Source organism: Rana temporaria, chromosome 12, assembly GCF_905171775.1.
Source record: "Rana temporaria chromosome 12, aRanTem1.1, whole genome shotgun sequence".
Classification (NCBI taxonomy): domain Eukaryota; kingdom Metazoa; phylum Chordata; class Amphibia; order Anura; family Ranidae; genus Rana; species Rana temporaria.
The window spans coordinates 93298928-93312771 of record NC_053500.1 but is presented as its reverse complement, the minus strand read 5'-3'; positions in this window follow the sequence as shown (position 1 = coordinate 93312771).

Genomic DNA, 13844 nt, shown 5'->3' with positions numbered 1-13844 from the left:
GATGTTCTGATGTTCCTTTCGGACCCAATTACCTTGATTCCTAACCTCCTATTAGATTTCAAATTATTTAACTCATTATCTAATCTCCAAATTAACTTTGATAAATCAATAGCGCTAAACGTCACCCTGCCGGCCCCAACAATAGACTTATGTAAAAAAAAAATTCCCTTTAAATGGGAGACAGAGCATATCACATACTTAGGTATCAAAATTCCGAAAAACCTAAAAAAGCTGTTCGAACTTAATTTTTTGCCTGCCCTGATGTCCATTAAGACAGACATGTTGGATTGGAATAAGGGCAGAATATCGTGGTTTGGCAGGGCAGCAGTACTTAAAATGAATGTCCTCCCACGGATTTTATATCTCCTTCAAGCAATCCCAATTAGGCTTCCACAGACCTTTTTTAGCACATTTAAGAGACACTGTAGAACTTTTCTTTGGGCAGGTAGAGCTCCGAGACTGAGCTGGTCCAAATTGATCCAACCAAAGTGTAGCGGCGGCCTGGGCATCCCTGATATATCCACTTACCACAAAGCTTGCCTTCTCACGAGAATCGTTGATTGGCACCTCCATGGGTCTAACAAAGATTGGGTCGAATTAGAAAATGCATACCTTAAATTTCCCATCTCCCATTTACCCTGGATAAAACCTGGTTCAATACCAAAAAACTGCATAGAACATCCATTGATTGGGCCCACGATATTAAATTTTAAAGCGGCATGTAAAACCCTCAAAATGAACCCCTCTCCAGGTCCATTGACGCCTCTATCGCATAGCCCAGACTTTCCTCCTGACGTAACCTATAATCACCCAGTACCTGATCCGACTCTTCGGACACTCCGAGCACACCATTTTTTCCACAATGGCAATTTTTTAGCATACCCGGATCTGGTCACCAAGCTTCCGCACATTTCCATTTCAGTTTTTAAATACCTTCAATTTAAACACTTTTTTAGCTCTGCCCAGTCAAGATTGTCGTGGTGTAGAGATCTGACACCCTTAGAACAAATCTGTGCATCCAGGGAACCTAAGCGCCACCTGATCTCGATTTTATACTCCTTGCTTTCCCAGGATAGAGTTCTCAGCACTAATACCCCAACTGCCTGGGACACCGATCTTACCTTGTATCTATCCGACGAGGATTGGAAACTCATTTGGGAATACACACATAAAGGCTCAATTAGCGTAACAGCACAAGAAAATAGATACAAAATATGCACTAGATGGTACCGGACACCTGACAAGCTACATAAAATGTATCCGACAGTGTCCCCAAATTGTTGGAGATGTGAGGGAGCAGAGGGCTCACTCCTACATATCTGGTGGGAGTGTCCTTCACTGACCCAATTTTGGAAAACGGTACACGAACGCATAATCCAGGTCACCACTCTGCCGATAGCTTTCTCCCCTGAACAATTTTTATTACACCACACTCCCATAACGAAATCGAAGTATCAACATTCTCTGGCGCTCCATCTAGTGAACGCGGCTACACAATGTATCCCTCTGTACTGGAGATCCAAAACCCCCCCGATAATTGATGACTGGCTTAAAAGGGTAAACAAAACAGAAGAAATGGAAAGACTAATCCACCAAGCTAAAGATTCACATGAAAAATACAGACACACATGGGCAAACTGGTTGCATTACATAGATTCCCTTGCACAATTAACGGTCCCCAGTCTTACAGATCCTGTAACGACACCAGGGACAGGGAATGCCGGTTGACCGGAATTCTCATTTCCCGCTTAACCCTTGTTCCCCTCCACCACTTCCCTATATTGTCCTCCCAGGATCGGAGAGGAACCATTGAGTTAGGAACAGAGCAACACTAGGCACGTGTTGGCTGGTACTTTTGAGAAAGAAACCTTCTCACGCAGAGATATCTCCCCTCACATGTCACCCACAGGTTGTTCCCTTTACGGGGTGGGTGGGATGGGGGGAGCCTCTTCTCGTTCTCTGAAGTGATATCTGAATAGAGGTGATTTATCTTATTTTCACTGTTCTGTCATAAGGTCTATAGGAAAGTTACCTTAGACTCTATGTTTTTCTAGAAAAGAGTATTAATGATTTCATTGCGGGATTTTATTCTGTTGTCCCTTATTGAATAGCTTGTTTATGTTATTTTACATACTCACCACCATATGTACTGCTTTATCCTGAACAATTTTGTATTGCATAAATACTCAATAAAAATTTTCTTGGAAAAAAAAAAAAAAAAAGTAGTGAAATACTAAAATACAGTGCACTAGATGATTCACATGCAGCATAAAAGTACAGGTCCCCTTAAGAGTAAGCGTCCCTGGATAGATGCCGACGTAGACAGACACCAACAATCCTTTAGGAGGCATGACATTGCGCCTGGTCGTTAGTCTGTCTACTCTAGTATCCAGCCAGGGACGCTCAATCCTAACAGGACCTGTACTTTTATGCTGCATGTGAATAATCTGGTGTTTTAACCGATTGCTGACGATTCGCGCACTTATACGTCGGCATAATGGCACGGGCAGGCAAAGCAACGTATATATACGCTGCTTTGAATCTGCCACCGGTGTGTGCCCCGTGGACTCAATGTCCGCCGGTGTCCCGCGATCGGGTCACGGAGCTAGTGACACAATACCAATAGTCTGCTCCCTCTCATCGAGAGCAGCGATCAGTGACGTGTAACAGTAAGCCATGCCCCCACGCAGTTAGAATCACTCCCTAGGACACACTTAACCCCCTTCCTGACAGTCACATTTATACAGTAATCAAAAAAACAAACCTAGTGCTCATAGGCACAGCATAACCCCTCAGGATCTTTAGAACAGACCAGGCAGGTATTGTTTATTACAGACATTTGATAATCTATACAGTAGAAAAGTAAAATCAATTGCAGTACAAAAAAACAGACATAACAGTAGGTAACCTCTGGTATGAAGGGCTATTGCAAGTAGCTGTTGGAGATGACGCCTGACATGTTTCAGACCCCTAGGTGTTTCTTCATAGGCTGAATGTCATCTAAAGCATACACAGCCCTCAAAATTTCCACTCGCCTACTAGCATTTGGCGAGTGGATTTAAGCTGGGGGCGAGTGATGACAGGGCTGCATGACCAATCTCCCTCCAATCTGTGCCTACACTTAGGGCCTGATTCTCAAAAGAGATACGCAGACTTAACTGCTGTTCAGCCTGCGTATCCCTGTGCCTAACTTTGGAAACGATTCTCAAAAGGCTTTTTCCAAAGTTAGGCAGAAAATCTGACATGTGTAAGACACTTACACGGTCAGATTTTAGGATGCAGTACCGCATCCGCCACTGGGGGCATTTCTCATTGAAATGCAGCTTTGCGTATGCAAATGAGGACTTAAGCAGATTTTCAAAGCATTTCAGCACTGTGATTTCTGCGTAAGTTCCGAATTTGCCTGCGCAAAACTAGGGCTGGTTTTATAATGTGGAAAGTTAGTCACACATTGTAAAGGCCCGTTCCAGCGACGGCATTTGGTATGCATTCCTGAGGGAGAACTCCACGGCAATTTTTAAATTCAAAACCGGCATGGGTTCCCCCCCAGGAGCATACCAGGCCCTTAGGTCTGGTATGGGTTGTAAGGAGACCCCCCCACGCCGAAAAATTGACGTAGGGGGTCCCCCTACAATCCATACCAGACCCGTATCCAAAGCACGCTACCCGGCCGGTCAGGAATGGGAGTGGGGACGAGCGAGCGCCCCCCCCCTCCTGAGCCGTGCCAGGCCGCATGCCCTCAACATGGGGGGGTTGGGTGCTCTGGGGCAGGGGGGCGCACTGCGGGCCCCCCCACCCCAGAGCACCCTGTCCCCATGTCGATGAGGACAGGACCTCTTCCCGACAACCCTTGCCATTGGTTGTCGGGGTCTGCGGGCGGGGGCTTATCGGAATCTGGGAGTCCCCTTTAATAAGGGGGCCCCCAGATACCGGCCCCCCACCCTAAGTGAATGGATATGGGGTACATCGTACCCCTATCCATTCACCTGGAGGCAAAAAGTAAAAGTTAGTAAACACACAACACAAGGCTTTTTAAAATAATTTATTATTCTGCTCCGGATGCCCCCCCTGTCTTCGTTATTAGCTCAATTACCAGGGGGGGCTTCTTCTTCCACTCTCCGGGGGTCTTCTCCGCTCTCCGGGGGGGGTTTCTTCTTCCGCTCTCCGGGGGGGGCTTCTCCGGACTCCGGGGGGCTTCTTCCATCTTCTCCCCTCTTCCGCTGTTGACTCGGCGAACCCCGGTTCTTCTGCAGATGTCCGGTGCCTTCTTCTTCAGCGCTGGCTGCCTGCTATGTTTGTGTGTTAGCTCAATTAGTAACAGGCAGCCGGCGCGGTCTTCTGTGACGTCAGGGTCTTCTGTTCTTCTCCCCTCTTCCGATGTTGACTCGTCGCCTGTTGTCGCTGTAATGATGGAAGCGCGCCTTGCATCCCATTTATATAGGCATCACCGTCCCATCATGCTCCGGCAGGTACCCACGTGGTGGGTGCCTACCCACGTGCACCCACCACGTGGGTACCTACCGGAGCATGATGGGACGGTGATGCCTATATAAATGGGATGCAAGGCGCGCTTCCATCATTACAGCGACAACAGGCGACGAGTCAACATCGGAAGAGAGAAGAACAGAAGACCCTGACGTCACAGAAGACCGCGCTGGCTGCCTGTTACTAATTGAGCTAACACACAAACATAGCAGGCAGCCAGCGCTGAAGAAGAAGGCACCGGAGAGCTGCAGAAGAACCGGGGTTCGCCGAGTCAACAGCGGAAGAGGGGAGAAGATGGAAGAAGCCCCCCGGAGTCCGGAGAAGCCCCCCCCGGAGAGCGGAAGAAGAAACCCCCCCCGGAGAGCGGAGAAGACCCCCGGAGAGTGGAAGAAGAAGCCCCCCCTGGTAATTGAGCTAATAACGAAGACAGGGGGGGCATCCGGAGCAGAATAATAAATTATTTTAAAAAGCCTTGTGTTGTGTGTTTACTAACTTTTACTTTTTGCCTCCAGGTGAATGGATAGGGGTACGATGTACCCCATATCCATTCACTTAGGGTGGGGGGCCGGTATCTGGGGGCCCCCTTATTAAAGGGGACTCCCAGATTCCGATAAGCCCCCGCCCGCAGACCCCGACAACCAATGGCAAGGGTTGTCGGGAAGAGGTCCTGTCCTCATCGACATGGGGACAGGGTGCTCTGGGGTGGGGGGGCCCGCAGTGCGCCCCCCTGCCCCAGAGCACCCAACCCCCCCATGTTGAGGGCATGCGGCCTGGCACGGCTCAGGAGGGGGGGGGACGCTCGCTCGTCCCCACTTACATTCCTGACCGGCCGGGTAGCGTGCTTTGGATACGGGTCTGGTATGGATTGTAGGGGGACCCCCTACGTCAATTTTTCGGCGTGGGGGGGTCTCCTTACAACCCATACCAGACCTAAGGGCCTGGTATGCTCCTGGGGGGGGAACCCATGCCGTTTTTTTCTTTGAAAATTGGCATGGAGTTCTCCCTTTCAGGAATGCATGCTGAGCGACGCTGTCATTTTTTTTTATAATTATTTGTTTTCCCGGCGCGTCTTTTTTTTTCACCCGTCGCAACTTTAGTGTCCCGTCGAAATTCTCAAAGCCGCCCGGCGTTAATTACGTTCGCGCGCTGCACGTCGGGAAAATTACGTCACACGCATGCGCAGTACGGCCGGCGCGGGAGCGCGCCTCATTTAAATTTAAAACGCCCCCAGGAGAGGAGGACCGCCTTACGACGGCGGCACTTAAGTTACACGGCCTGAAATTTCTACCTAAGTGCTTTGACGATCGGGCACTTAGGTAGAAATTTTAAGTCAGTGTAACTTAACTGCTGAAATTTAAGTTACGCAGACTTTTTGAGAATTTGGCCCATAGAGTCCAGATGAGATTGGCGGCCGAAGAGGAAAGGTGCATGCTCGGGAAAAGTAGTCTGGTGAGCCGTGCACAGGCAGAGCAGTACACAGGTGCTCTCCTTACAATTCTCATTAAGCCATGGGACCTAACAGTATGACCTCTCTGAGCCTGCCCCCCTCCCCCGGGCCCCGACCAATGTAGCTGGAGAGCAGAAAGTAATGAGTGAGGTGGAGGATTGCAAAAATTACCACTCCGGTGCATCGCTCACTGAAAGTTGCCCTGACATGAGAGCGGCAGCCTTCTAGTTTGTGCAGTTTTCTTCTCCTTGTGCTCTATGTAAGTGTCCAACAGTTTAGCCTGAGCACTGTGAACAGACTGGTCTCAATGTGTGCTGTGCTATGGTGTCAATGGCTGTGCAGTTGTGTGGATCTCAGCGCTGGATTGTACTTCCTCCCGCTGTGCTGCAGCTTCTCACCTCTCTGCCAGCCTGAATAAAAGGGGGAAGTGGGGACATGCAAGCGTGGAGCTTCTGGTGATGAGATGAATGGGAGAGAGAGAGAGGATGGATGGGAGTTGCAGAGGAGACAGCAAGAGAATGGGGAAGAGACCCAGTTCTAGTGCCCTGTCCCTCTGGTCTGCCCCAGTGCCCTGTCCCTCTGGTCTGCCCCCAGTGCCCTGTCCCTCTGGTCTGCCCTCAGTGCCCTGTCCCTCTGGTCTGCCCCCAGTGCCCTGTCCCATTTTGTTAAAGTTGCTGTTGGTAATATTTAATTTTGTAACTGCATAAAACATTGTCATTCCATGAGATAATCTACGAGGGCGTGTTTACGGGTGCAATTAGGCGCAGGGCAGTGTATGAATTAGGTGGGGCAACTGGTGGCGAGTAACTCTTGAGGCCTGGCTAGTAGCCCAGGACTTGAAATTTTGAGCCCTGAGCATACATACTCTATAAAGTGAACATATTTAAACATTCGTACAATATTACAATTTTCGCATTGATAAACCTATTGCATGGAATTGAACATCCATGCAAGTATAAAAATAGGCATGGGAGGCTAGTACTCACTTGAAAGAGTCGATCAACAATGAACGGTGAAGGGGACCTGGCAGGGGTGGAGCTGGCCTGCACTAATTGTTACATGGTGGAACAGGTGGGTAAACCCTCAGATAACAAGGCACCAACATCAAAGGGCAGGAGCTGGATATGCTTAATGTGACTGCAAGAACTCCCACTGATTGGAGTGGTCACTCCTATCAGTATAAGGGCGGCCAAAAAAGTACAATATACCTTGGATTAATGACTTCCTGTCTGTTGGAAGACAAAAGGATAGGATTGTGGTAGTAGATATTATTATTATTATTATTATACAGGATTTATATAGCGCCAACAGTTTGCGCAGCGCTTAGATATATAGTAATGTAGTTCAAAAAGCTGAGTGCTACAATAAAATGATCAAATCAACCTACCATGTAAGGGAGTGATCACGAGTCTGTGAAAAAGACTTGTGAAAAAGCTTAGAAGCAGCTATGCTCAGCTGTGACCGATGAGCCAGACCATTGCGCTGAATTGGCTGAAACCATCTGCCTCAAATATCCCTGATGGAACAGCGTGACGCCAGGCCCACCCCCAAAAAAGGTGAAGGGGCTGCACCCCGCATCATCCCGACATCGGTACGCATGTAGCCCATCCCATTGCACCCTAGGCTGGGACGCAAAAAGGAAGGAGCAAACCCATAGGCAAGACTCCTATTGGGCAATGAGACACCGTATCCTGGTGAGGCAGGGAATCGGAGGTATCACTTGCCGAGTAGTACACACATGGTAACCAGCCCCGCCCCGTGTGGTGAACAAGAGAACGGGAAAAATAAAAATATGCATATATATGTATCAAACAGGTACCGTATATACTCTAGTATAAGCCGACCCGACTAAGCTGAGGCACCTAATTTTACCACAAAAAATGGGAAAACTTATTGACTCGAGTATAAGCCTAGGGTGTCCATCTGCATGTCTCACTGTGTCCATGCCTCACTGTGCCCATGACTAGACTGACATTTAACATGGGAGTCTATGGAAGGGGTGCCTGGCTTTGAAAAATCTGTGCTCCCCGGCCATATGTCCCCTATACAACAAACTTTGCACACTTATAGAGGAAGAGTGGGGCTACATGTGTGCCAAGTTCCGGGTCCAGACCTACGACCGGCCGGTACCGGGTCCCCAAACTCACTGGAGAAATGACTGTTTAACATGGGAGTCTATGGAAGGGATGCCCGGCTTTAAAAAAAAAAAAAAAACAGTGCACCCCGGCCCTAGGTCCCCCGGACAACAAACTTTACACACTTGTCCAGGGGGACCTACGGCCAGCCAGTACCGGGTACCAAAAGTCCGGGAGATCGGGAGCAAAAAGGTGACTCGAGTATAAGCCAAGGGGGGCATTTTCAGCATAAAAAAAATGTGCTGAAAGACTCGGCTTATACTCGAGTATATACGGTATGTCAAAACCGAAGGGAGAGATGGTGCCACCCAGTGGTCAAAAGGTGATCAGCTCAGGCATGAGGACCATATACAGGACATTGCATCGCCAGTCAGTTTCTGAATGAATCTAGGAACAAACAGAATAATACAAAATCGATAAGGCAAACAAAAATCATTGAAGACAAAAGAAAGAAATGAGGGAGAAATTGCATACATAGACGTGCCCCGTGTGATTCTATATACAACTATGTTTGCCACAATAAGAGAACATGGATAAATGCATCCATGGAGAAATGGTAATTCACAGACCCCTGACTGGAATCCTTCCAGAAAGGGTTTAAAATGAAATGCCTCGTTGAGGCCAGGAGGTGCGGTGGCATTGAGGTGAAAAATCCACCCCAATTCACTCTGTAAGGGTGCTTTATTGAAGTCATCACCTCTGGGACTGGAGGAAATATGGTCCAAAGCCAAAAAGCGTGCCCTGGGAGTACTATCAGGGTGTACTGTACGGCAATGTTGACCAATATGGAGATCGGGGTCCTTTTTATAAATGCCAACAATGTGACACCAGATTGTTTGCCAAAAGGCTAGTTTGGTTTTGCCAATATAATAACACCTACATTCGCATGGCATCAAATAAACTATGCCCAATGTGTGGCAATTCATGAAATATCTAGAACTAAACTGTTCGCCATTCGGTGAAAAAAACACTTTGGTGGTGTATATATATTGACAATCGTTGCAATTGCCACAGCTGAAGGTGCCAGTCAGTCTATTGCGATCATGTCTGTTGGTTTGAAATTCATGGTGCACAAGTTTATCTTGTAAAGAAGATGCTAGTCGGTATGTGATGAGAGGTTGTGTAAGATACACAGACAAATCGGTACTTATACTGTTCTTAAGGCAATACATATATTGTACAATTTTCTTCTCATCATTGATTGCCTTTTACTATATAGAGCTTTACAAGGGGGAAAAAAAAATAGGATTTTTGTACTCACCGTAAAATCATTTTCTGTCGTCCATGGACGGACACAGCCTTCTGAAATCTTGACAAGTGGTTATGTTCCTGTTCATAGGAGAGGACTAGGCAGAACATGTTAAATATTTAAATACATGTTACTTTAACAGAGTTGAACAGCCCCACCCAGAGGGGCAGTCCCTCCAGACATAACCCTGCTCCCTGCAGCATGCAGCCTCAGTTCGTAACAAGCAGTACAAACCTAAAAAAGGAGGGGTGGGTGCTGTGTCCGTCCATGGACGACAGAGAAAGGGATTTTACGGTGAGTACAAAAAAAAAAGTATTTTCTCTTATCGTCCATGGACGGACACAGCCTTCTCAAGTGGGACGACCCCAAGCAGTGTCAAAAAACGAGGTGTGGGAACAGTGGGCCATATTCTGAGTAAAGTTACGATGGAGTAACTCAGGATACTCCATCGTAACTCCCTTTTTTGACCCGTGTATCTATGCTCCTGATTCTCAGAATCAGTTTTGCATAGATACACTTAAGATCCGCCATCTGTAAGTCACTTACACTGGCGGATCTTAAATGCAATGACGCCGGCCGCCGCTAGATGGCATTTAAGTGAAGGAGTCATTTGCGTATGCAAATGATCCTTCTACGCCGATTCACGAACGAGTTCGCGTCGCGTAACCGTCGCTAACGTCGTTTGCGTAAGCGGAAACTTACCCCTGCTATATGAGGGGTAAGTTTCCGCAAGTCTCGCGTAGGCCATGTTACGGATGGCGTCGGGTCCCCGTCGTGTTTTTTCGTCGGATACGTCGTTTACGTAAGTCGTTCTTGAATACGACTTTACGTCAATGACGCACACGTCGGCGTCATTGACGTTTTCCGCCGAGAACTGGAGCATGCGCACTGGGCTTTTTGCAGCCCGGCGCATGCCCAGTTCTTTTGTATCGGGGGCGCGCTTCATTTGAATAGAAGCCGCCCCCTTGGAGATCCGCCAGGCTACGCCGGGACACTTACACTCCGCTGTCCCAACTTATGGAGCAAGTGGTTGGGGAATACAACACCTGCTCCAGTAAGTTGGGACAGCGGAGTGTAAGTGCCCTAAGCGAAGCTGGCGGAGAGTTACTCAGAATATGGCCCAGTATCAGTAAAAAACAAACAACTTCACCCCAAACAAGCAGAGCTCCTCGATGGAGGAGGTGCAAGTTTAAACAGCCGCCTGCAAAACCTTGCGGCCGAAGGAAACATTTGAAGATGCACTCACATCAAGCTTGTAAAACTTAGAAAAGGTGTAAACGGATGACCAGGTTGCCACCTTACACACCTGTGAGACAGACGCTTGATGTCGGAAAGCCCAGGAAGCACCAATTGCCCTGGTTGAATGTGCCGTAACCGGAAAGGGGGGCCCCGCCCCTTAAGAGCATAGGCCTGTATGACGGTCTGCCTGATCCACCGAGAAATGGTGGCCGACGAGACCTCCAGGCCCTTTTGTGGACCAGATACCGACACAAAAAGTGAGTGAGGCCTCCGAAAACGTAGCCGTAGCAGACAGGTACACCCGCAAATCGCGTACCACGTCCAAAGTATGTAGCGCAACCTCCTTAGGATGCGGCGGCCAAGGACACAAGGATGGAAGTACAATGTCCTCGTTAAGGTGAAAGGCCAAAACCACCATCGGAAGAAAGAAAGGTTGCGGGCGATACATCGCCTTTTCCTTATGGAGAACCAAGTATGGCAACTTGCAAGACAAGGCTGCCAACTCAGAAACACGTCTGACAGAAGTAATGGCCACCAAAAAGGCCACCTTCTGAGATAGTGTCAGGAGAGGAATCTCTCTGATGTTTTCAAAGGGAGGGTCCTGAAGAACCGAGAGCACCAGATTCAAATACCATGGGGGAAGAGGTAGTTTAAGAGGGGGAAGTATATGACGAACCCCCTGCACAAAGGTACCCACCAGAGAATGGGCCGCCAAAGGCCGCTGAAAGAACACAGCCAAGGCTGAAATCTGCCCCTTAATGGTGCTTAAGACAAGTTTCTGATCAACTCCACGCTGTAAATACAGCTGGACAGGTACACCCACACAAAGATGTAGGCATTCCAGGTGCGATGGTAGATCTTCCTGGATAAAAACTTCCGTGCCCTCAGCATGGTTGAGATGACCGAATCCGAAAGACCACGGTCCCTCAGCACCTGGCTTTCAATAGCCATGCAATTAAAGCCAGCGACTGTAAAGCAGGATGAAGCATGGGACCTTAAAGGGTCACTAAAAGGAAACTTTTTTTAGCTGAAATTACTGTTTACAGGGTATAGAGACATAATAGTTAACTGATTCCTTTTAAAAACGATTAAAAATAGATAAAAATCAATCATATATGTACCTCCTAGTTTCAGTTTAGTTTTTGCATCTAGCTTAGTTTTTGCATGTTATTTGATGCCTCTGTGCTGGACAGACCCATAGAGCAGTATTGGTTTGGAAAACGAAACTAGAATCTCCCAGTACTGTGGTGATCAGGAAACAGACAACCAGGAAGTGTCCAGAACAGAGCAGAATTACAGCAACATCAGAGCAAAAATGAACAATGAGGACATGAAACCAGGACTGCAGTAAGGTAAAGGAAGCTATTTAATAAAAAAAAAAAATGTCCTTTAGTGACCCTTTAAGACAGAAGGTCCTCCCGCATTGGCAGCCGCCAGGGTGCATCCGCCACCAGGTGATCGGCATACCAAGGACGCCGTGGCCAATCCGGAGCGACTAGAATCATCTGTATCCAAAAACTCCATTCCGGCACGATGCGTCTGAGGAGGACGTGAGGCGTCGGATGGTGGGAGGTGCCGGATCGCTCCATGGCTGCTAGCGGCGCACACTGCGGCGAGTCTCTGGCGAATCCACCAGCGGATCGGCAGAGGGCAGTGTGAGAGGCTGGAGCTCTGTAGGCTGCACGGGAGACTTGTCACCGCTCCCGGCTCCCCGCTCAAGACCCGACGCTCCGGGGGGACCAAGCTAGTAAGCAGGTCCCCTAGGTACATCACGGTAGGAGGAAGGAGACCATAGCGCCGCACGGATCCACGCGATCTCTGCCCTGCACCGGATTACAGAGCGAGGTGCGGCAGGAAGGGGAGACAACACGGGCAATACGCAGCGTGTACAGTGGCGGGACTACGATCAAGATACCCCCCTTGGAGCTCCACAGCCCTGCGGTCGGTCGGAGGGAGGACCGCGAGGATTGGTGAGGCGCTCAGTCTGAGCCGAGCTGGGTCGGGACTCTCCCCCCCCCCCCGGTTCTCTCACCCTCTCACAGTAAATGTGTTTACTATGTACTCAGGCGCTTGATGATCATATGGCAACGCAATATAAGGATTAGCGTGTAAACCCATAAAGGCATGACACATGGGAGAATAGACAATGCTTTTTTTCTGTTTCCTCTGATCTGGGTCTTGGGAAGTATTGGGTAATCAGTGAGTTAAACTGTGAAAGAGTTGCAGGGGATAGCGAGGAGAAATATCTGGACTCTATCATTTTTAAATCTACAAACCCAGTATCTCGAGCGCAGGTATTCATATGTATTACCATCGTTCTGAGCATTAGTAAGCTTTCTGATCACAGTACTTTGAGTGAATGTATTTATCTCTGACCCCAGCGATCTAAGGAACAGTATTGCGGACCATCTGGATTAATCCATCTGAGATCACAGTATTTGCGAGCATATGTTTCTATCCATGATCCAGAATTCCGATCACAAGTATTTCTACCCATAACCCTGGCACCTTGAATATAATCTATTGCTTTACTGAATGCATGTCTCTACTCATGGCGTGGGCATTTTGAGCATAATTTCTTGCTTTCCTGCTTTGCTGAATGTTTGTCGGGGGGGGCTAGGCCTTGTGTTTTCACTACACAGAACTGTTTTAAAAGTGCTTAGGAATTAAACATCAGATCACCCTCAAACTGGGGAAGAGAATTAGACCTATCAACAAGATGAATAGGTCCACGAGAGGCGCTGCCCCAAAGGGGCCTAAAAGTAAAGCCGGGACCAGCTCAATACAGCACTATATGACCCAAGAGGGCAACACCAAAAGCCCTGGGACGGCAAAGAAAACTGAAAAAAATAAAATTTAGACTATAACAGGGGATGGCAGTGCGGACCGCTCTAAAGGGGAAATGACCTCAGAAAGTGAACATGAACAAAGTAGACTGGAGGAGTCTGTTCAGGAGACACTGCCGCCATCGAAAGCTGAGATGAATGTGATGTTGCTAAGGATGGAAAATGTCATCAAAACAGAAATTGACAGGATAAGAACGGACCTGGGAGGTCTCTTAGAAAGAGTGGAGGAGACGGAAACAAGAATTGAAGAACAAGACTGCGAACTCAAATTAAAAACACAAGTCCAATTTCTGTCAGACAATCAAAAAATTCTAGCGTATCAGATAGAAGATCAGGAAAATCGTAACAGGTGGCAGAACCTTAGAATCCGTGCGTTAATTGAAGAGAAAGGAGAAGACTTAAGGAACATTATGAACAGCATATTTAATCCCATGTTAGATAAA